Here is a 21,350-nt window from a genome sequence, read left to right as displayed (position 1 = left end):
TGACTTACTGTTAAAGTATACAGATGAAACTTATTGGATTTCATTAACCAATGTCACCATAACACACACACACACACACACACACACACACACACACACACACACATACATACAAACATTTTTTAAAATGTAGAGTGAGTAATTATCCATCCTCAGGTCTGTTGATTTGCAAAGGTTCCTTTTTTTTTTTTTTTTTTTTTACCTCTAGGCAAGCATTGGTTGGTTGGCTTGTTTAAACACGTGTATCTATGTCTATACACGCATTCGAGTCAGTTGGAGAACTGAAGCTGCAAGCCCCAGTGTGTGTGCACGTGTGTGTGAGTAAACGAGATGTGTATGGCTGTAGTACGTCATGTTATTTGTGTTCATGGACGTTGCTAGTCTGTTACAGCGCTTCTGTGTAACAGCTGGCTATTAACGATTACTTCCCAGTTCTCGTCATGATAGAAATTAGTTACTTTAGTTGAAAGTTGTAAATAAGATGAGAGAGGTTGAGATTATACTGAGAACAGTGCCAAGTAAATGAATGAATGAATGAATAAATAAATAAATGCAAGGTATCGGGATGCGGTTTTGTTTATTGATGAAAAAAGAAAGTAATTCCATCTTACAATAGCATATCTGGTTGTGCTAGTATGTAAAAAAAAAAAAAAAGAAAAAGATGGCAAAAGTCAAAATCTGCATGGGAACAGGATGTAGAAGGTTCAGAGAAAAGGGGATTTTATTTGCCTTGTTTTATAAAAATCTGCAAATTTAAGAGTCTGAAAGAAATCTGACAAATCTGGTTTAATTTTCCTTAAAAACAGCAATACTCATGAATTCTTTACTGCCAAATATTACATTAATGCAAAATTATAATGTGGTTTCCTTCCATTAAAAGGATAAGTTGGTCTTGGAGTGCTCAGTCTGCCCTCACCAATAGGTCGGGAACATTATTCTTTTTCTTCTGTGTGATTTGTCCAAATAACAGAGATTTGGCTTCTCGCCAGAATAATTTCTGTGCTTTGTAGTGACTTTGGATGTCCTAGATTTTTAGGAAACAAAGAAAAGGGTGTAGGAAGAGCTAAATAACAATTATGTTATTTTTGACATTTATTTTTAAATACTGGGTTATTGTTCCAGTAAACAGGTAGTAAAGCAAAGCTATTCACTGTTGTCTGGCACTCAGGCTTCTGTTTGAAAACAGTATCTGCTCTCTTTTGATAGCTTTTTGATGTTACCTTTTCAAGATGAGACCCTAAATTCAGAAAAAATAAATATTATGACCAAAGTATGTTTAAGTATCACATCATCAAACTCACCATATGGCAAAAATGCCAACAACCTACTTTATCTTGAAGACAATGCCTGGACCCACTCGGGCAGGAGGGATGCCAACAGTGATTAGGCTTGCTCAGCATGCTCTCTCTCTATTTCTTAACTAGGTCAATACTGTTGGAAGAACTGCCCTGACCATGGGAAGAGCGACCGAATCATAACATGAAGCTAGTATCTTTGGTGCAAGCATGACATTTCCAGTGTGCTTAGCTGTAACATAATAAGAACTACATATTTGGCCTCCACCTCTGGTCCTTGACACACAGTTCCTAAAACTCTTGTAATTTCCTGAGTGAAGGAGGTTACAGGAGAATCTTAGTCGAAGCTCCTAAGTCCCTTGGAATTTCCTGGGTAACAGGGACATCTTTTTTTTCTAATGAGGTGACTTTTGGTGCACTCCAGGATAGCTTCGGGATGAGGACTACTAACTAAAAAGACAAAGCCATGATGAGAAGCTTGAAACTTTAAGCCCCGCCCCCATCTTCCTGTGAGGGGAGAGGCTGATGATTGAGCTAGTTAGTAGTCGACTGTGTCTATGTGATGAAGCTTCCATTAAAAGCCCTAAACTACAGAATTCAGAGAGTTTCTAGGCTGATAAACATATCCACATTCCAGGGTGGTGAACCCCAATTTCCTAGGGACAGAAGCTCCTGCACTTGGGAGCCTTCCAGAGCTCACCTGAATCTCTTCATCTAGCTATACATCTGTATCCTTGATCATATCCTTTATAATAAATTGGTAAGTGTAAGTAAATGTTTTCTTCAGTTTTGTGATACATTCCAGTAAATTACTGAACCTGTGGATTGGGGGATATAGGAACTCCCCACTTTATAGGCAAATCAGATAGAAGTATGGGTATCCTGGGAACCTGTTACTTGTGACTAGTGTCTAAAGTGGGGGGCAATTTTGTGGGGCTGAACTCTTAAACCTGTGGAGTCTGATACTAACCATGGATAGCTGGTGCCAGAATAGAATTAAATTCCAGAACACCCAGATGGTGTCTGGGGAGTTGGAAGATTGGGTGGTATGGGGAAAACCCCACATTGGGTGTGAGAAATGTGGTGGTACAGAAAGTTCTACTTTATTAGTATATTAGTATAAATGTTATTATTATGCTATTATAAGCATTAACACCATAATTAGTATAATTAATATAATTATGATATTAGTTACGATATATTCGTTAATAGTATTTATTAGTATGTTGTTACTGTTACTAGTATAAATATGTTTCAGAGATTATAAACTTTGTAGGATGCATGGAAAGGCCCTGGAGATGTTCAATGCCTTCATTGTCCATCATATATTCTTCCCTCAAGAGAAACAACAATAAAATAGTGATAAAAAGCTTTTGAAATTATTACCATGTACCAGGAGAGTTTGACTCTCTTCTGTTCTTTTATTGCTGGGCACCACATCCATGCAGCCTGTCATCTACAGGTGGCTTCTTATTTCCCCTCGTGCTTGCCCAAAGGCTTCGCTAGAAACTAAGGCCAGAAATTGGAGCTTTGAGGACAGTCTCAGAGCTGCTGTGGGAGCAACTGTACCAGGTATCCTGAATTATTTGTACTGTGAGGACTAAACTTCTGTCTTTCCAGCATATGATAAAATTGCTAAGGCAGTAGTCAGACTGTACCAGGGGACTAAGCGGGCTCCCTTTATTCCAGAAGCAGAAAATGTTATAAAAGCAGGCTGCTAACTCAAGATCCAAAGGGGCAAGAATGAATTGCATAGGACTGAAAGAAATGAGGAAAGCAATCAATTGTGTTTACATTTCCTGATAGACATTTTAAAAATCCCTTAGTCCTTCTTCTTAATGTATCTCTAACCCTCACTTTGGTCAACCATGCTATTGCAAAATGGAATAATTCATTTATTAAGCGGCAGCTGGTACTCATTGCTTAGAATTCCAAAACAAATATTTCTGCTGAGGTTCCTTCCTCTGCAGGGCAAGACAGTTATTTGCAAAGACCTACTAAAAATCTGTCCCCTTTTTTGCAGAGATTTAATTAAACAAGTTGATTACTAAACTTAGGCCATGCCTCAAGTGTCATACCTGAGTTAAATCTCATTTCATCTGGTATGGCAAGCCCACTATGAAGGAAAAAGGTCGAGAGGCACAGGTGGACCTAATGTCTGCAAAACTATCCTGAGAAATCGATATGTGTCTATCTTATGGCTTACGGAGTTCCAGACTTACAGACAGAGGGAGGAACACTTCCCGGCAGTCTTGAAACTTGAGCAACTTGGGGGGACCTCAAGAAGAAGAATTCACACACAGTGGCATTGAGGGTGAAACCTAGATGGAGATGACTTTCTTAATTTTGTTTCTCTAGCTTTGGAATAAATAAACATGAGAATGATTAAAACAAACACCTGGGGAAGTGATCTTTAAATAATAGAGGCTGTTGAGATACAATCCTAGGTTCTTTTCAAACTCTCCAGACTGAAGTTATTCTCTAGCTTCTGTAATTTTCAGCTTCTCCGAGCTGTAGATTTGCTGGCTGCACAAGAATTTGTTATACTGTATGTGTTATGTATGCTGCTCCTTTGTAAATTAAGCAGGCAAAGAACACAAAATGCAATGAGAACTGCTCTTTTTTTGTGTGATGAAAAATAATCTCAGGGGACTGTTTATGACCACACAGAGGACCATTAAAAAAAAAATTATCCAAAACGCTGAAGAAAAGCGAAAGGATAACTGGGTAATAATATTTGTTATCGCGCAAGGAATTGCCTAACAAGACCACCCAAGGGTCATCTGACTTTCTACGCTCCAGATGTAACTTTATTTGACTTACATTCACCACTCATAAGGGTCCAGGCATTTTATAAACCTGAAAAGATAGATGTGAATTTGTAAAAAATTTATGAACAACAAATGCTTTCTGTCCAGTAGACAAGATAACCCAAAACATTACAGTTTTACTGTTCTGTAGAAAATTAGCCAGTCGTGTACCTAACTTAATAATTTTGTTCCAGTTTCCTCTTCATTGCAGTGTTTTCTTTGTTTTCCTTAGCTGGCTATAAACACAGTAGTTTCCGATGTCCTCCTATAAATCCACTTTGTCATCCTGCTAGTTTCCTCATTACTGCAGCAATTCAAACCTGACGCACGCTCATCGTAATTTTTATCAGAATTGTGTTTTTATTCATTGAAAATAATATTTACATAAACAAAGGAACACAGTTCAGCCACTAACAAAACAAATTTAAAATAATTCTCAAGTCATTTACTTGTAATGATGGATCACCATAACTAGGATCAATCTCTTAAACTCATAGAACTCCTCTAAAATTCCCCTGCAAATCTCCCCAGCCCAAGCCCAAGGGCTCCAGAGTCTTCCTCACTTTTACTTTCCTCCTTGTTCTACAATATAAAAGCCCCTCACAGAACTGACCTACTAGGACTAAACCCCACTTAGAGGATAGGGGGAGAGTCAGTGAGCTTGCCAAAACAACCCTTATTTAATAGGTTTGGAGAGGGAAAAATCTAGGACATGCATACAGTAACAATTTGGGTACCACCGTAAAGTTAAAGAAACTCTATGGATTTAGAGGCTGGAAAGCTGGGTGTAAGTAGAGACTGATTACGAAAAAACTCCATATTTTCTGGCTCTTTTTTGTGACACGGGAGAGAGGTGTGAAGGAAGGCTGTCCTATGTCCTGGCATGGTGAGGTTTTTCATGGCTCACATTTCCTTGCTGGATAAGCCATGAGGAGGAAGAAAGAGACCCCCATTATATGCTAGCTACCATGTCCATTAAGTAGATGAGAAAACTGAGGCTCATGCAGGCAGCATCTGTACACAGGTAACACAATATTTACACCCCTCTCTTCCTTGTCACTTTCTTTTAGCACCATTTTGCTTGTTTTTTTTTTTTTTTCCAGACAGAAAAGCTCACTCCTTTCAAGTAAACTGCCTCTTCATGCATCTAAATTTCAGCCAGTCTTATGAATGGAATAGTTATGCACGGAGGAAAAAAAGAAGCAATGAACTAATAATAATTGCCCTGAACTAATAATAATGGCCCTGTGCCAGATCCTATTAGATGTGCTTTGCATATATTATGTCCTTTAATCAACACAATAATTCTGTGAAATAAGTACTAGTGCCTCATTTTATAAATGGGAAAAGTTCTTTACTAGCTGTCACACAGGTAAAAAGTGGCAGAACATCATTTAAACAGAGGCAATTTGGCTCTTAATCACTACATTTTGTCTTATACTCTCCTCCCCCACCAACCGTCCTACATTGAGTAAAAGACCCTGATCACTGGGAAGAACTTAATGATCCTAATCTTGATAGCTCTATCATTATACAAGCATCCCTCAACTTACCCAATTAGTCTGTTTCATTAGTTATTGTGAAATTAAAACTGCACATAAGCCAAAATTCAAAATCGACAAATAAGAGCTTCATAATTCTTACAATTCACTTGGATGGTAATTCTTAGGTAGGAAGGAAGAAGGGTTGGGTGGGTAGATAAAGTACGTAGATAAATATGTCAACTGTAAAAACGTGCAAAATGTGAGCCGTAGGGAAGAAAAAGATAGATGCCAGGGAAATGCCAAGTGGAACTGTGAAAGGAGGGCTCCAGAAGGCAGCCAGGAAGGACTCGTTCTTGCGACGGGTTTGAAAAGAGCGGATGAGAAAAACTGCCATTCTTGTATACTCTGGATTTAGTGAAAAGTCGTGGAATCTCTCTGAACCACAGCGTAGCAATAGTCCTAAAATGTCTAAATGTGCTTCACCTTTTGACATAGCAATTGCATTTCTACAAAAGAGGTGCACGTGTGAGTAACGTGCTCCTCTGACTGGGCGCGATGAGGTGAGGTGGCTCAGCTGCCCAACAACTGCTTGGTATGCGCAGTGGTTTCACAGCACCAGCAACTGCAAAGGATTTTAAGGGGGTTCATCACGCAAAGCAGCATTTAAAATCCTTTCAGGCCGAGTATCTCGCCTCTAGGACAAATCTTCCTCAACTAGCCACTGGCTTTTGTCATCTTTACTTGCTGGGACTTAAGTTAATTTATGAGTAAAAGGTAGCATGCAAAGCAGCAATTTTATTATTTTTTTAAAGTGAAGAAGTTACCATGATGATGGATCCTATATATTTTTTAAACATCTTTTGTCCAAAACCCAGTAAAAAGGAAAAAAAATTGATGAACAATTATTGAAAGATAGAAGCTAAAGAGAAATATCGGGGGAGTAGGAGAGGAAGAAAGGAGTCAAAGCACCCATTCATAGCTAATTTGAATATCTAAATGTTACCGGATTAATTTCTATGGTGATCTTATCCATCTGTATCCACAACCTCAAATCCAAAATCTTTATTACAAATGTTTGCCAACATTCCACAAGAAAATAAGTTGCTTGTAAAAACATCCAAACAAACATCCACAATGGAAGCCATCCAGAGACTTCTACAATTGTGAACAACTTTTATCCAATTAACAATGAGATTAAGATGAATTCTTTGGTTTTCTGGCATCAATGTATTAGGCTTCTTAAATAGGCTCTTAATAGCTAAAAAAAGATTGCCAATCCCAAAAAGTGGCTTTATTTTCCAACGCCAGGATTTTTTTCAGATACAGGGATAGCCATTCCAAATCCTTCCACCCTTATAAATAGGTCACGGAGATTCAGTGCTTTGATGGCAACCATCAACAACAGATGCTCCACAGGATTCTCAACGGTCAGAGGAAAACCAGAACCAAGGATGTGATCTGTGTTTACACCAGTAGGGACTTAATGGCTCAAGGACAAATCTCATCAGTCGGACAGAGAGCAAACTGAGGTGAGCAGCAGCAATATTACTTTGAAAAAAAGGCTGAGTTGCCCATTTGAAGTAGGACTCTATGTTGCCTATTATATCTGCTTATTCCACGTGCAGTCCGTCATCCTGGTCCTAGAATCTAGGGAGACCAAATGGAACCCCTACACACTAAACTGGTATAACTACTCTATGAAACTGTCAATATCAATGAAAGCTGAACATATATATATACTTACTATATAACCCAACAATTCCACTTCTAGGTATAGGGGAAGTGTGTGTGTGTGTGTGTGTGTATCCCCAATATATACACATATATATTCTCCCAAAATGTGCACTAAATACCATGTACTGAAATGCTCATTGCAACACACGTCATAAGCCCTAATGAAATGACCAAACACTCGTCAGTAGTATTTACATGGTGGAAGTCTCTGCAGCAAAGAGTGATCTCCAACCACGTGCAACATTATAGATGAGTCTCCCCAATGTAACGTCAAGGTCGGGGGGTGGGGGGAGCCAGGTACAAAAGCACATATATTGAACTATTCCATTCATATAAAGTACCAAAAATACAAAAGTAAGGTAATCTGTTAAAAGTCAGGGTAGAAGAAAGAGGCACAGGCAGGCTCTGGGAGGATGCTCGTTTTCTGTTTCTGGATCTGGGTGTCGGTTGCATGGGTGTGTTCAGTCTGTGAAAATTATAAGCTGCGCACTTATGATATATACACTTATATTTGATAAATTTTTAAGTTGAATGGGGAAAAAAGTTAAAAACTTCCCTATCCAGTCAATCAACTGGAATAGGGTGTTCAGATCAGGAGGCAGGATGAATCATGAGAGGGTTCCTTACCTTTTTCCTTCTCGAATAGCTCCAACGCAGCTGGAGAATAGGGCCCCATGATCTCCCAATATGGAAGGGCTCTTTTTCCCTAAATCTGGCTTTCCATCTGTAAAATGCTCGATGTTGGTGTTTTAAAGCCTGAAAGCCTGGTAGTGATAGAGGAGTGGCCAGGAGATGTTCCCGAGATAGCAGAGTGAGCACTCAGCACGGCCATTCTTGTCAATGCCAGAGTAGATGGCTTACTTCTGCATCCTGAGTTTGGACTTATCTCAGCTCCTGGGTCTATTCCACGGCCTCCCCCTTCGCCACCTGCATCTTCCTTTGTTTATTTTCAAGCAGAGCCTTTGATGACAGCGAAACGCAAACTCAGCAGCTCGGTCTACCATCTAATTAAATAACACTGCCCTTCCTTCAGTGGTCCTCTGAGCCCCCAAGGGCTGATCACAAATGCTGTGGTCTCTGCTCACAGCGATCTGAGATTGAGATTTCTTTATATAAACGAGGGGCAGGATCAGTAGGGGAAGGCTTTTCATTCTGATGGCAATGTGACAAGATTTCCCCCTCATCCTGGCTTTAATACAACTTTCCTTTATAAATGGAGATAAAAGCAACCCTTTGGTCATATTAATTCCCACTGCAAGACTATGAAACTGCAATAGAACTAACACTGCAACCACATTTCCGTCAAACTCACATGATACACTTTTATATTTGAATCTAATGAAATGCTATCATAACTAAAATGTAAATATGGCTCGCTGGTAATTATTTACTATTAGAATAAAGCAAAGCAATGATACAGGTCTTTACAATGGGCAAATAATAAAACCATTAACACTGCTGACACTATATTGTGTTACCTGGGTGTTCAGTGACAATCACGAAGACAGTAAGCAGTTATATTATTCTCATTACTGTTCCAAGTGTTTTACATATATTAACACTCTAGGAGGTAGAAGCAGCTACTATCCCCATTTCTCAGATGAAGCATGAGTGTGGCCTAGGGAGAGTAAGTGATCTGTGTAAGGTCCCTGGGTCACTTAGGGGTGGAGCTGGGTGTGAATCCAAGCAGCCTTGCTGCCTCTCCGAACACGGCTGGATCTTCCTAGCTTCTTCTTAGACCAAATATTAAAATGAGCCTGCTTCCTGTAAGGGCATTTTTGCTGTGAGGACTGTTCTCAGCTGGAAGGATGAAAAGAGTATAGCGAGGACAGCTTACTCTACTAACGAGTCGAAGGGGTAGAGAGGAATTCATCAGGAGTCATTCGGGAAGCCACCGAGTCAGAGGCGGGCAACTGAGGGACCCCTAAGTCAGGACGATGGTCCAGGCAGTGACCACCAAGGTCTGACTAAACTGCAACAGCAAACTGGCCTACGCTGAGGCCCGGCAGGGCTGGGAGCAAGGGGGAAGTGCCCAGCGTACAGCTACGGAAGTGGGAGGGGAAGGACAGCGTATCACGGAAGCCAGAGAAAAGCCAGGGAGAGTGGCCAGAAAGAGGGGCGGGGTGACAGAGGGAGCTCGGAATCACGGGATCCAAGTCAGGACCCAGAGCTGGCTTTAAAAGCTCAGCCTCTCCTGTCACGAATACTTTAGTCATCCAGACATCTTACTCTTTTCTTACCCCCTCGGCTTAGGCGGATGCCTCCTGTCGCCTTTTTACTGTCATTGTCACCATAATCTTAGGTTTAGCATTTAGGATTTGGAAAGCGAACTCTATTTATCCTTATATTCACTTCTAGACACTTCTCTCTTATTTTTCCTTTTTGTGTAATAATCCCAGAAATGGGATTATTTCTGGTTGCTGGCATTTTATCTGTGCTTTTAATCCTATTTTTCTCCCTAAGATATTTTTTAGTCTTCCTTTCAACCTCCTACACTTCAATTTCTCTTTGTCCACCTGTGCCTGCCTCTCTACCTCCAAAGCACAAAGATCTCGTCTACCTCACAGAAATCTGGCATTGGCCTCATCGCCCTCCACATTGCTCTCCCTAACGGGGGAGGAGAGAGACCAGAGCACTAATCATAAATCAGCCTTGGGCTCAAGTGCTGGCCACATCAAGTACAACCTATGAGGTCAAGTTGTTTATCCTTGCTCTTGAATTTTTCTCCTCTGGAAACCAGGGAATTGAAAACAGCGAAGATGGACCACGTGCGCGCCCCCAAATCCTGGGTGAAGCAGAAGCAGTCAGGGCTCACGGAGTGTTTTGTGTGCGCCCCTGCACCTCCCAGCCTCCCTTGCAGTCAGGTTGGGGATGGTGGTCTGTGCAAAAATATGACGTGCGCTTTCAACTACTCTGGCAATTCGGGGCCAGTGTGCTCCTTCTTTCCTTCTCCTCCACAGCACTCTGGGGACCAAACATTGCAGGTGACAAAGACGGAAGACAGGATAGCTGCCTGACCCCTTCAGATGTGGTATGAAGGGGACACATCTTTGCAGGGTAAAACTCCTGAGATTTCAGTGATGACTTGTGGCTGGATCGTTCTCCTAACTACCCCAGTGCATGGCACAAGGTGACGCCGGACCGAGTTGTGCACCAGACCTTGCTCCTCTCCTCTGTTGTGACCCACTGGTGTGTCCAGGGGCAACTCACAGCACCTCCCTGGACTTCAGTACTCTCTTTTCTAAAGGGAGATTATTTTACACAGTTCTGGATTTTGAACCCTTTTCAACACATAAATCTCTTTCATTCAATGAAATCTGATATAGAGAACGAAAATAGCAAGTAGAAAAATATGGAGATACTACAGTTGAATGAGAACGCAGGGGAGAGGCAAGGATCCTGCACTGTCATTCACGCCTCTTGGTCCCTCAGAACTGAAGCCGGCATAATTCCCCTTATTATTTTGTTTTAATGCTAAAAAATAGCCAGAGGGGGGAAAGAGCAGTTAGAGGGATCATTCTGTGAACTATGCAAATGTAACATATACTTGAAACTAATAAAATAAATTTTTTAAAAATGCTGGAAACAGGCATACTGTTCTGTCCCTATCTCAAATGATTCTGGGGCCAAGCAAGAATACATGAGCTGCCTGTGCTGGACATTCCTCTCCCTGGAGGATAAGGCTATGACTCTTGTAAACAGCTTAGTTACCAACTAACAGCTTGCTTATCAAGGTCTATTTCGAGCTGCTTGCCTTGCTGATCCACCAGTCCGAAACTGTGACATCGTAAACTCTTCCCAATCCCAATCACTCTCCCCTTACAAGACCTACCTTGAAATCATCCACCACAGGCCAGAAATTTCTATAAATGCTCACTCTCACCGTAACACACATCACCCACCTCTCTTTCCTTGCTCGACAGGTGTTTCTGGTAGTCCTTGAGGGGTGGACAATCGGCACCCCTAAAATAGCCTCCAATATAATTCTGCAGAAACACTGTTTTTTAAACACTGCCAAGTTGGACGATCTCTTAAGTGCCACTAGCTTTCACATTCTGCTTTCAATTCTAATCCCTACTTCCTGCCAGGGCGGTTGCCCAGCTCTCTAGACACAGAACAAACGTTAAGGGAGGGCATTAGCACAACAGCCAGCCCTTCCTTCCCTGCCTTATCATCCCATTCAGCCTTGAAGAGTGAGATCTGGCATTACCCAGAACTTCCCCCTTACAATATCAAACTCTGTTGCCATCCCAGAGCTTAAAACTCCCCTGAGATCCTTAAAGCTGTGTATAAGCTGGCCAAGTTGGGAAGTTGGGCGGGGAGGGGGTGCTAAAATGAAGCATCCGAGAGTAGATCACATTGACCAGAAAACAGAGCCATTTAGAGACCCCAAGGAAACAGGCACAGGACTTGCAGCCATGGATGACCTTGCCAGGTGGGTCAGGGAGGAAGCCTTCACTTTGCAAAGTTTCCAACCATGGCCAGAACTCAGCTTGCCAGCACCGCGGGACCGTCCCTTCTCAAAGACTCCAAGGACCAGCAGCATCAGCACTGCTGGGAATCTGTTAGAAATGAAATTCCTGGGTTCCACTCAAAACCTACTAAATCGAAACTCTAGGTGGGTGCTCAGCGATCTGTGTTTTAACAAGCCCTCCAAGGGATTCTGACACAAGCTTAAGTTCCAGAACCCCTGGAACCACTGGAATCTTAGAAAATATACATCTGAATTCTTTTCCCAGAAAAAAAGGAAAAAACAGAGGCCCAGAAAGACTGAGTCACTTGCCCCAGACCAAACAGCTCATTGGTGCCAGGCGCTGGCCAAGAACCAAGGTCTCCCGTATTGTGAAGGCATGTCACCTTCCACTACATGGCCTAAGCACTGGCCACCAGAACACAGTAGTCACCAGAAAAGGTCTCTAGGCAGGGGCTTAAAGCATCAATCCAGTTGCAGGGGACGTCCAGGGGCTAATCTTGAAGCCCTCTGTACTTGATGAGTACACTGATTTCTCTCTCATTGCAATCTTCTTTGAGGAGGCCTGGCAGAGGGCTGGCTGCAGATGTGGGCTGAGCTCCAAGTCTCTGGTCAGCTGACCACCTAGAAATCATCAATGCACCTTTAGTACCTTACTAAAAATCATCCCTTACACTTGTTTGGTGCCCTGCACTTGATGACGTGCCTTCACACTCTGAGGCCACGTGACTTCCTCCTTTTGGCAGGCCGGGTCTGGAAATTCGTCTGTCTAAATAGCCCTTCCTTGACTTGGGTCTTCACCAAAGGTGGTTTGTCTCCTTCTGGCTCGAGGGGCAGCTGCCAGCTCTAATTGAGTCACTTCACCAACCTCCAGCAGAGGATCCCACATAGATTCTCTCCTCTCGCCTTCCTTGGAGGGGTGTTCCCACCTCACCTGCTGGGAGAACAGGGCCTCCACGCAAGGAAGTGAGCCAGGGTTGGGCTGCACGCCATGAATTAGGGCTGCCTTGGCTGTAAGCCTGGGTCAGGGTCAGGTCCAACCTGGAGGTCTGGCCTGGGATGATCCGTTCATGCATGTGTCCCTGCATTTCTGAGTAAATTCTCAGTTTTCCAAGAGCCGGTCATTCAGGCTTGTGCCTCTTCTCTTTCTCCTTGGAGGCACTGCACAGCCTGGCAGCTGCCTCTCTAGGGGAGAAAGTTAAGAACAACTTCTCTGACTGTGAGCAACTCAGCTTTGAAGACGGAAAACCCAAAGCAAATCAAACATTAGCTCTACAGATTGTCCTGATGTCCCAGTTTCTTGTGCATTTCCATATTCTAGACTTTCTAAGGCTTTTGATTTTTAGAGAGACTTGAGTGTTAACTCAGGGTTTGTTCAGGGGGCCAGGCTCTCTCTCCAAGCTAACTCCCTTTATTGTCTCTCTGGACACCCTAAGTGCCTTTCAAGTCCTCAAACAAGCAAAGCTGTCTGTGCTTGAGGCTGCTGTGCAGTGTGATCCTGGAACATACTTTCCCCTGGGTTTTGAGTGGATGGCTCCTCCCGCCTCCATTCCCAGCCTGAGAGTCCTACAGAGTATGGACCACCCTATCCTTCCCTTTGCCCTCTGCTGCTTTATGTTGCTAATTCCATTTTGATATTTATTGGTTTGCATGGATTTCTATTTTTAATATTTACCTGTTTCGTTATCAGTCTTCCTAGGAGACGGGGGGCTCCCTGAGGGACGCTGCCTGCTGTGTTCACACTCTACCCTCAGCATCCAGCATGCAGGCCCTCGGCACGTATCTGCAGACTGAGTAAAAGCACCAAGACCATAACCTCGCCCATTTTCTAAAGAACAGACATGTTTAACAGAAGTCAGATCAAGGCTTCCCTGGGGAATGCTCAGGTGGCAGCTCAATGAGTCGTGGACATCCTGCCTTCGTCCCAGAGCAGCCCTGAGACCATCCTCCTCCCCCAGAAGGAGGCCCCATCTCTGTGTACTGCCGGGTTCCCTCCGACTGGAAGCAGTTATTCCACTCAGGATGTTTATGGAAATAATACATTTCAGCTGAAAATCCAGAGGCTAAAAGAGAAAGGGCGAGGGGAGGAGCAGAACCAAGCCCTGACTGTGAAGGGGGCCCTGTGAGGGAAGCCTGGGAGACAGCCAGCTCCCTGCCAGGCACTGTCTGCTCTGGGGTGGGACGCTCATGCTCCAGGCCCTTGGGGGTAGGTGGGGCCCCACCTGTGAGTCAGCCGTGGGCTCAGGTGAACCCAGGGAGTTTTCAGTGCCCATGACCTCCTGGTTCTTCCCGTTCCCTCCACAGAGTTATGATCTTTACGCTCCCAAGCCCTCTGCCCGGTGGCCCTCTGCCCGGTGGCCCTTGCACCCGCTCAGTGTGCAGGCTGCTCACAGGCATTTGGTGGGGTCGGCCACGCCTGGACCCTCTCTGCTGAGCCATTTGCTCTTTAAGCCTCACTTCTCCTTACTGAGAGGACAGTGTGCCTGCTGGCAGGGGCTCAGGCCTCAGGCTATCCCAGGCTTCTTCCAGGCCCCTGATCTCCGCAGGCTGGGAAAGGCCATCCTCCCTCAGACAGTGTGTAGCGGAGGAAAGGGGATTAGGACAGGGATAGTGAGAAAAGATTTCTAGAATCGAATGACTAATCAGGACTGACAGGTATGGCTGAACAAGTCATTTAACCTCTTAGTCGTGATGATCTCATTTCTAAAGCATCCCATTACAAAGTAACAGGTATCACATATGTGTGAGCATATGTACATGGACATATGTGTATATACATATATGTACATATGTTTGCATGCATAGGAAAACTGACACACACAAAACATAAAATGTTAATATTAACTGTGTGGTGAGAGCATACTGATATTTTATATTCTTTATACCTGTATAGAGTTTCCGAATGTTATATTATGCAGCTATAACCTACACAATTAGAAAAAGAGTTAAATGGGAAAATGATTTCCAGCCCACTGGGTACACGGTGATATAAAATCCGGTGGGATCGTGCTTGGACGGACTCGGAAGAATCAGAGGCATCACCCAAATGAACGTCTGAGATTTTGGCAACTGGCAGGTCAGGCAGATCCGGCTCGTTAGCAGGCGTCAGAGTCTTCAACGTTTCCTTCCAAACAAAAGGAAGAGACACTGGCAGCGGTGAGATCCGTACCGCTTAGTTTCAGGCAACAGAGCAAGAGGGCTGAAAATCAATGTGTGTGATGTGTGTGTGTATTATGAATCACTGGTATGGAGTACATTGCTTTTTTACTTAGTAAACACCTAATTTTTCTGAATACACTATCATTAAGGGTGTATCCATGGACAACAATTCAATTCTGGCTTTTCAAGCAAAATTGACAGAATGAAAGACTCCTTTCTTCTACCCTGATGCTCTTGACAATGTCTTTCATCACCGAGCCAGAGAGATTTGAATCGTTCCCTATCAAATGGGATTATACACAGTTTATACCAATAGTTGCAAAAACCACGGGTCTGTGACATTCCATAAGTATCCATACTGCACAAAGCCACAAGATGGCATCATTTGGCTATTACAGTCTGTTTGTGTGTGTGTGTGTGTGTGTGTGTGTGTGTGTGTGTGTGTGTGTGTGTGTGTGTGTGTCTCTGGTAAGAAGAGTTCATTCTTTTGGGAAGAGGTGAACGGATTGGAAAACTGGGAGGTCGGAAGGATCACAGAACCTGTTTTGTCTCCTTCCCTGTGTCTTCTCCTGCTCTTGTACTTGTTCCTTTATACGGTAACACATATAGTCGAACGCCTATTTTTATTTTTCTTATAGAATTTTAATTATCTTAATCTCTAACGGGATAGATAAAAATCTATAATTTTATTACTTTTTTAAACAGGAATATATAGTAAAATCCGTCAATAGTCTCCCAAAGTGGTTCCCGCCACTGATCTATAAAGCAAGGAGCAAGAGACAAAAGGTTCCTCTTCCACCAGATTAGACAGCAAGGACTGTATCGCTGGAAGCCTCCTCTACATACACCGCTTCCCTCTCTGGTACGATGTCCTTAACTCCACGGATATGTCTTAAATTCCTAACTGTGGCCATGAAAGACAGGCAGCTCTACATGACGCTTTAACTTTGTTCCTATAGGATAATCTATTTCCCTAAATTCAGCAACGGAGAGGTCTCTACCTTAGTAGAGATAGTTGAAGGTCAAGTATAAGGGTTAATAGCTCTGGAGTCAGACAAACTGGATACAAATCCCAGTTCCACACTTACTAGCTGGAAGATGTCTAACTTACCTCAGTTTTCTCATCTATAAATAGGGATAGTATTAAATATGGCCTCAGAGAGTTATTGTGAGAATTAAACACAGGATGTTTGTAGAGTATTTAACTCAATGTCGTGCATACGATAAATGGCAATTTATTTTTAATCATTCTTATTGTAAATTAATAAATTCCAGTTTCCCCTCTGCTTACTATTTTTCCTTTCCTCTACAGTGAGGTCAGTACTGAAGACTACCAGCATACAGGACCTTGTCATGCATTTCTAAGCTTCATTCAGATACGCTCAGAGATGGCCCTTACCCAATGGCTGACAAAGGAATAAGCGGTAATGAATCGAGACAGCCAGGAGAGGGTGGGGCATGGGATCCAGCTTGAAAAGAAGGGCCAGCAATGTCTTCCTAAGATGACGGGTCAAGTTCTAGGAGATCACACAAGGCAGTAATGAGCAAGCACCTTCTCAAGGACTATGCTGATAGATTCAGGACTGGGGCCGGCTGGACAGACAGCACTAACTGGTGATAATAAGATATTCTGTCCTAGCAAAGGTTGGCTGGTAGACAGATGCCAGAAGTCTGCCAAGGCTCATGACCATGACCGAGAAATGTTAAGATTGTATCTTATTAAACTGTGTGTTATTATGAACAAGACTACAAATTACACCACAAATACACAAGATTTATAGAATTTTAAAACCAATCAAACTTATTGTCAATATCAGAGAATTTGTTCTTCAGTAGAGATGGCAAAAGGTATAATCTTATGTTCCAACTCTTACTGGCTGGTTGTGGCTAGAGCTACAGCTGCACTGAGAAAAATTCTAGGACTGCATCCAGCCTGCAGAGGATAGGGTGCTGGATATATTAGTGATGTCTGCCTAGACACCGTGAGCCAGAAACAGCAATACATGTGTCATATACAGACCATGTCTCCTTTCATTCAAAATCCTATTGTAAGCCATACAGAAAGTACCAGGAAAAAACAAAAAGATGAATACTTATGTGATACTAGGATGAGAAAAAACTTTGTAAGCATAAAAAGAATGAATGAAAGAAATTGTAAAGAAAAACGTCTAAATAAAAATGTGGGGATCAAAAAATAAAAATGCAGAAAAAGTATTTTTTCCCACAAATATGACAAAGGTTCTCTTATTTAAAAAATGTTAATGATTAAGAAAAATTACAAAAGAACATGGAGAGATGATCTTTAAGGAGGAATTTTGAATGACTCAAAATCTTAAGTTATAAAATAATGCTCATATTCAAGGAAATAATTAGAGCATTCATGAAAAAATATTTTATACATAAAATTAGAGAAGATTAAAACATATACATTACCCAATGCTGCTTAAAATATAAGGGATACTTTTAGATGTTGCCTAAGGAATATAAATTGCCTTTCTGGGAATACTTGGAAATCTTCCCAGCAATTCATTTACAGAAGTCTAATCTAAGGTAATATTTTAAAATGTTACACCACAAGACTGATAATAATCATGCAGAGTTTCATTGTAACAAATTTGGGGGGGGGGATCTAATTTCCAAACTAGGGGAATCATTAAATAAAATTTGATCTATCCAACCGAAGAGTTTGAAGCATTCCTTAAAATTATTTTGAAATAGTTTTTAATAACTTGGGAAAATGTTCCCAATATATGCTGCATAGAAAGATTTTGTACATCTTAATTGTATGTTTTATTATATATTATATTTTATCCACTATTAAGTTATATTGTCATGCCATATTACATGTGATTATGAGCAATTTTTATTTTCTTCATGATAGGATTTTATATTTTCCCATTAAAATATGTATTCATTATTTCTTTTAATTAGAAAAATAATTTAAATCCAATTTGATTAAGACTCTCACATAAATTTTTTTTCAAGCAAACTAATTGTAGAAAGGAGTCCTAGAGCATGGTGGACCAGAACACAAGTTCTAAAGTCACACAGACCTTTGTCATTTTTAATAATGTGACCTTGGGCAAGTCACTTAACCTGTCTGATCCTCAGTTTTCTTGTCTGTGAAATGAGAATCATAATGATGCCTACTCATAAGATAACCGTGAGTCTTAAGTCAGAGATATTCTAAGTGGTCAGTACTGCATCGGTCACATAGGAGGTACTTAAATACTGACCACGAGGTTAGTCCGAGGGAACTGGCAATCAGCTTCGGATGACTTGGTTTCATTCACAGAACACGTGATTATGCTATCTTTGCATTGTCAAGATACCGAGGCTGATTAACAGATGTCACTCACTGGGCAGGCAGTGTCTACCAGTGACAGTGGCTGCTGCGATCAGGTCCTTGTATCCCAAATGAATGTGAACACAGCCTTGCTTTGCGCAATTCCAGCTGGCCTTGTGGCTGGTGGAAGGAACCCATGTGAACCAGCGTTTCCTGAAAATCGTCATCTGCGCCTTCTCCTAAACCATCATTCCACATGTAGCCAAGAAAACTTGTCAGCAAGACAGCCACTACCTACTAGCACCCATAAGAGAATTCCACACCTACTTAGTTCTTCATCTTCTCCAATTCATACAGAAACTTAGCCAAGCAAGGCCCATGCGTGTTTTACAGATGAAGACAATGGGGCTCAGAAAGCTTCAGAAACTTGCCCTTGGTCACAGAGCTACTCAGTGCCGAGATTCATGCCAGGTCCATGCGATACATCCAAGCCTGGCCTCTCCCACCAACATCAGTGTGTATGTGCACACACATGTGCGCGCTCTCTCTCTCTCTCCTCTCTGCCTTCTCTCTGCCCTTCCCGCTCCCCCTCCCTCTCTCCCTCTCTAATACACACACACACACACACACACACACACACACACACACACACACAGAGACCTTGGTGTCAGATTGCCTCTGGAGGATGGCTGAACAGGAAGCAAGACTCAGCCCCTAAGCAGGGCCAAGCCATCAGAGGGAGCAATTGGAGACCAGCACTCTTGTCTCTCAAGTGAAGTGGCAACCACAGTCACTCCTGGTACTCTGGAGTGAAAACTACCCCCTTAGGCAAAGAGGGACCCTCTCTGGGCTCTGCCCAAACTGCTCAAAGTGCTTCTGGGCCAGAGGGGAGGACACAGCCCTGCGCCCACCCTCGCAATTACAGCAGAGCTCAGAGGCACAAAGCCCCTGAAAGGAGCAGCAACACCAGCCAGAAACCTCTGCTGACCAAAAAAACTTCCAGCTTTTCTTGAGACTTAATTGCCACATATTTTTGAATAACAATGACAAATTTTAAAAATTATTAACAGCAGCAGCTAACTTAACACACGTTGGATTTACTGTCTCACATCATGCATAGCTTTCTTAATCCCTCACGACAACCTATCTCCTAAGGGTAATTTTTGAGTCTAATGCCCCATAGTGATTTATGAATAAAGTTCGTGTACTTATGTCCAGGGTAAGCGAGGAAGTGAGATGTTGCTCCAAAGAATGAAAACCCCCAGAGACCCAAGAACAAGGGGGCTGGGGCCACAAATGCAGGAAGCAGGCTGGGAGGGCGTGTCCTTGGAAGAAAGATCGGCTGGGGTATCTGGGGCTGGAGAAATTGCTGAGGGCCTGGCTGCAGGAGGGCCTAGGGGACACCCTGACAGGGGCTGTAGCCCTGGCCCCCCCAATTTCTAGATCAGCATGTCTGACATCTACCAGGGCACACCTTGCTGCGAAGTACCTTGATGATTCCTGTTAAAATCTCAGGTCCCTGGAAGGGCGTCTTGATTTTTAACTGACCTGAGATCTAATGAAATGTTTTTTAATAACAATAAATTTAAAATCATAACAATGAACATGCATTGAGTATTTACTCTAATATGTTGGACATGTTTTAGCTCTTTTAATCCTCACAACCCTTACTGATGAAGAAACCCAGGCACAGAGAGGTTAAGTAATTTCTCCTAAGTCCTCTTTTTTTTTCCTTCTAAGTCATAAATGAACTAATGAATGACTGCACTGAATCTAATTTAGAGGCTCTCAAAACTTTAGCCTGTATCAGAATCATCTGGAGGGACAGTTATTGGATCCCACTCTCAGAACTTCTGATTCAGCAGATCTGACATGGTACCCGAGGACTGTAATTTCCAAAAAGTTCCCGGGTGATGCCAATGCTGCTGATCTGGGGACCCCACTGTGAGAACCAATGGCCTAGATGAGGGGTCAGCAGATTTTTATTTTTTTTATGAAAGGGCCAGAGAGTAAGTGTTTTAGGTTTTGTGGATCAAGAGGCAAAATCAAGTCACATTTAAAATAACCATTTTAAATGTGACCATTAAAAATGTAAAATCCATCCTTAGCTCTCAGGCCATACAAAACAGGTGGTAGGCTGAACTTGGCCTGTGGTCTAGATTCTAGACTAATATCTGCGTTGGTGCCCCCCACCCCACACCTGTTTTCTTGTTCTTCCTAAGGTCCTAGCTGCCTAATGGCCTAGAAAGGAAAGTACACCTTAGCTTCAAGCTGCTGGGAGGTCAGCCGGTATCCAGTAAAGTCCAAAAAGTGGCAGTGATGGCAGCAGCCATGCCACTCAGGAAAGGAAACCTTTTCTGTAGCTGACCCCAAACCTCCGGAGCTCAAGGGGATCTTGGTCACTATGAATTTGGGAAGATCCATGTTGACATTTGGAAACTGATCATTTGTTTGATTTTTTTCCAAAACTAAAAGTTATCTATTTAGTTTTGTTTTCTTTGGAAATAGAAGATTCTTATAGCCTTTTAAAGGATAGTAATGATGATAATAAAGACATCCGAATTAATGTAATCTGCTTTGAAAGCATATACTTGTTTGCATATTTTACATAACCCAAAAGGGGAAGACCTAGTACTAAGGTTATTCTATATTTATCAGGAGTTATCCATCAGAGGGCTCCATGTTCTGAATTTCTGTGCTTTTGTCCCTGGTAATTATAATCAGGGAAAGCAAGCATAAGCCTCCTACAGAGAACAACCTCTCCATTCCCCCCATAAAATGATTGGTGTGGAGAAGACATTCCAATCATGACGCTCGACCACTGGAATATTACTCAGCCATAAAAAAATTGAAATCTTACCATTTGCAATGACATGGATGGACCTAGAGGGTATTATGCTGAGTGAAATAAATTAGAACAAGAAAGATAAATACCATATGATTTCACTTATATGAAGAATCTAAGGAAGAAATGAACAAACAAAATGAAAACAGACTCAAAGATACAGAGAACAAACTGGTGATTGCCAGGGGGGGGGGGCAGGAGGCTGGGAGAAAAGGGTGGAGGGACGAAGACGTACAAATTCGTAGTTACGCAACAGTCCCAGGGCT

The 21,350-nt window shown here is 42.4% G+C and overlaps 1 protein-coding gene across 4 annotated transcripts in view; it reads right to left on the bottom strand.

Moving 5' to 3' along the window:
• The window catches only part of ADAMTS12 (ADAM metallopeptidase with thrombospondin type 1 motif 12), a 258,947-nt gene that overhangs the window by 142,783 nt on the left and 94,814 nt on the right, over positions 1 to 21,350 (bottom strand). Inside the window, exon 1 of one of the 4 annotated variants that reach the window (XM_016121980.2) lies at positions 11,226 to 12,062. The exons of the other annotated variants lie outside the window; for them this stretch is intronic. The gene's annotated coding sequence lies outside the window, so the exon portion shown is untranslated. Of the gene's footprint in view, positions 1 to 11,225; positions 12,063 to 21,350 lie in introns of those variants that run through there. 4 annotated transcript variants of the gene reach the window in all.

The sequence above is a fragment of the Rousettus aegyptiacus genome, unplaced genomic scaffold (assembly GCF_014176215.1).
Source record: "Rousettus aegyptiacus isolate mRouAeg1 unplaced genomic scaffold, mRouAeg1.p scaffold_m13_p_8, whole genome shotgun sequence".
NCBI classification, from domain to species: Eukaryota; Metazoa; Chordata; class Mammalia; order Chiroptera; family Pteropodidae; genus Rousettus; species Rousettus aegyptiacus.
The sequence above is the reverse complement of the archived record's forward strand: the minus strand, read 5'-3'. Positions and strand labels throughout refer to the sequence as shown.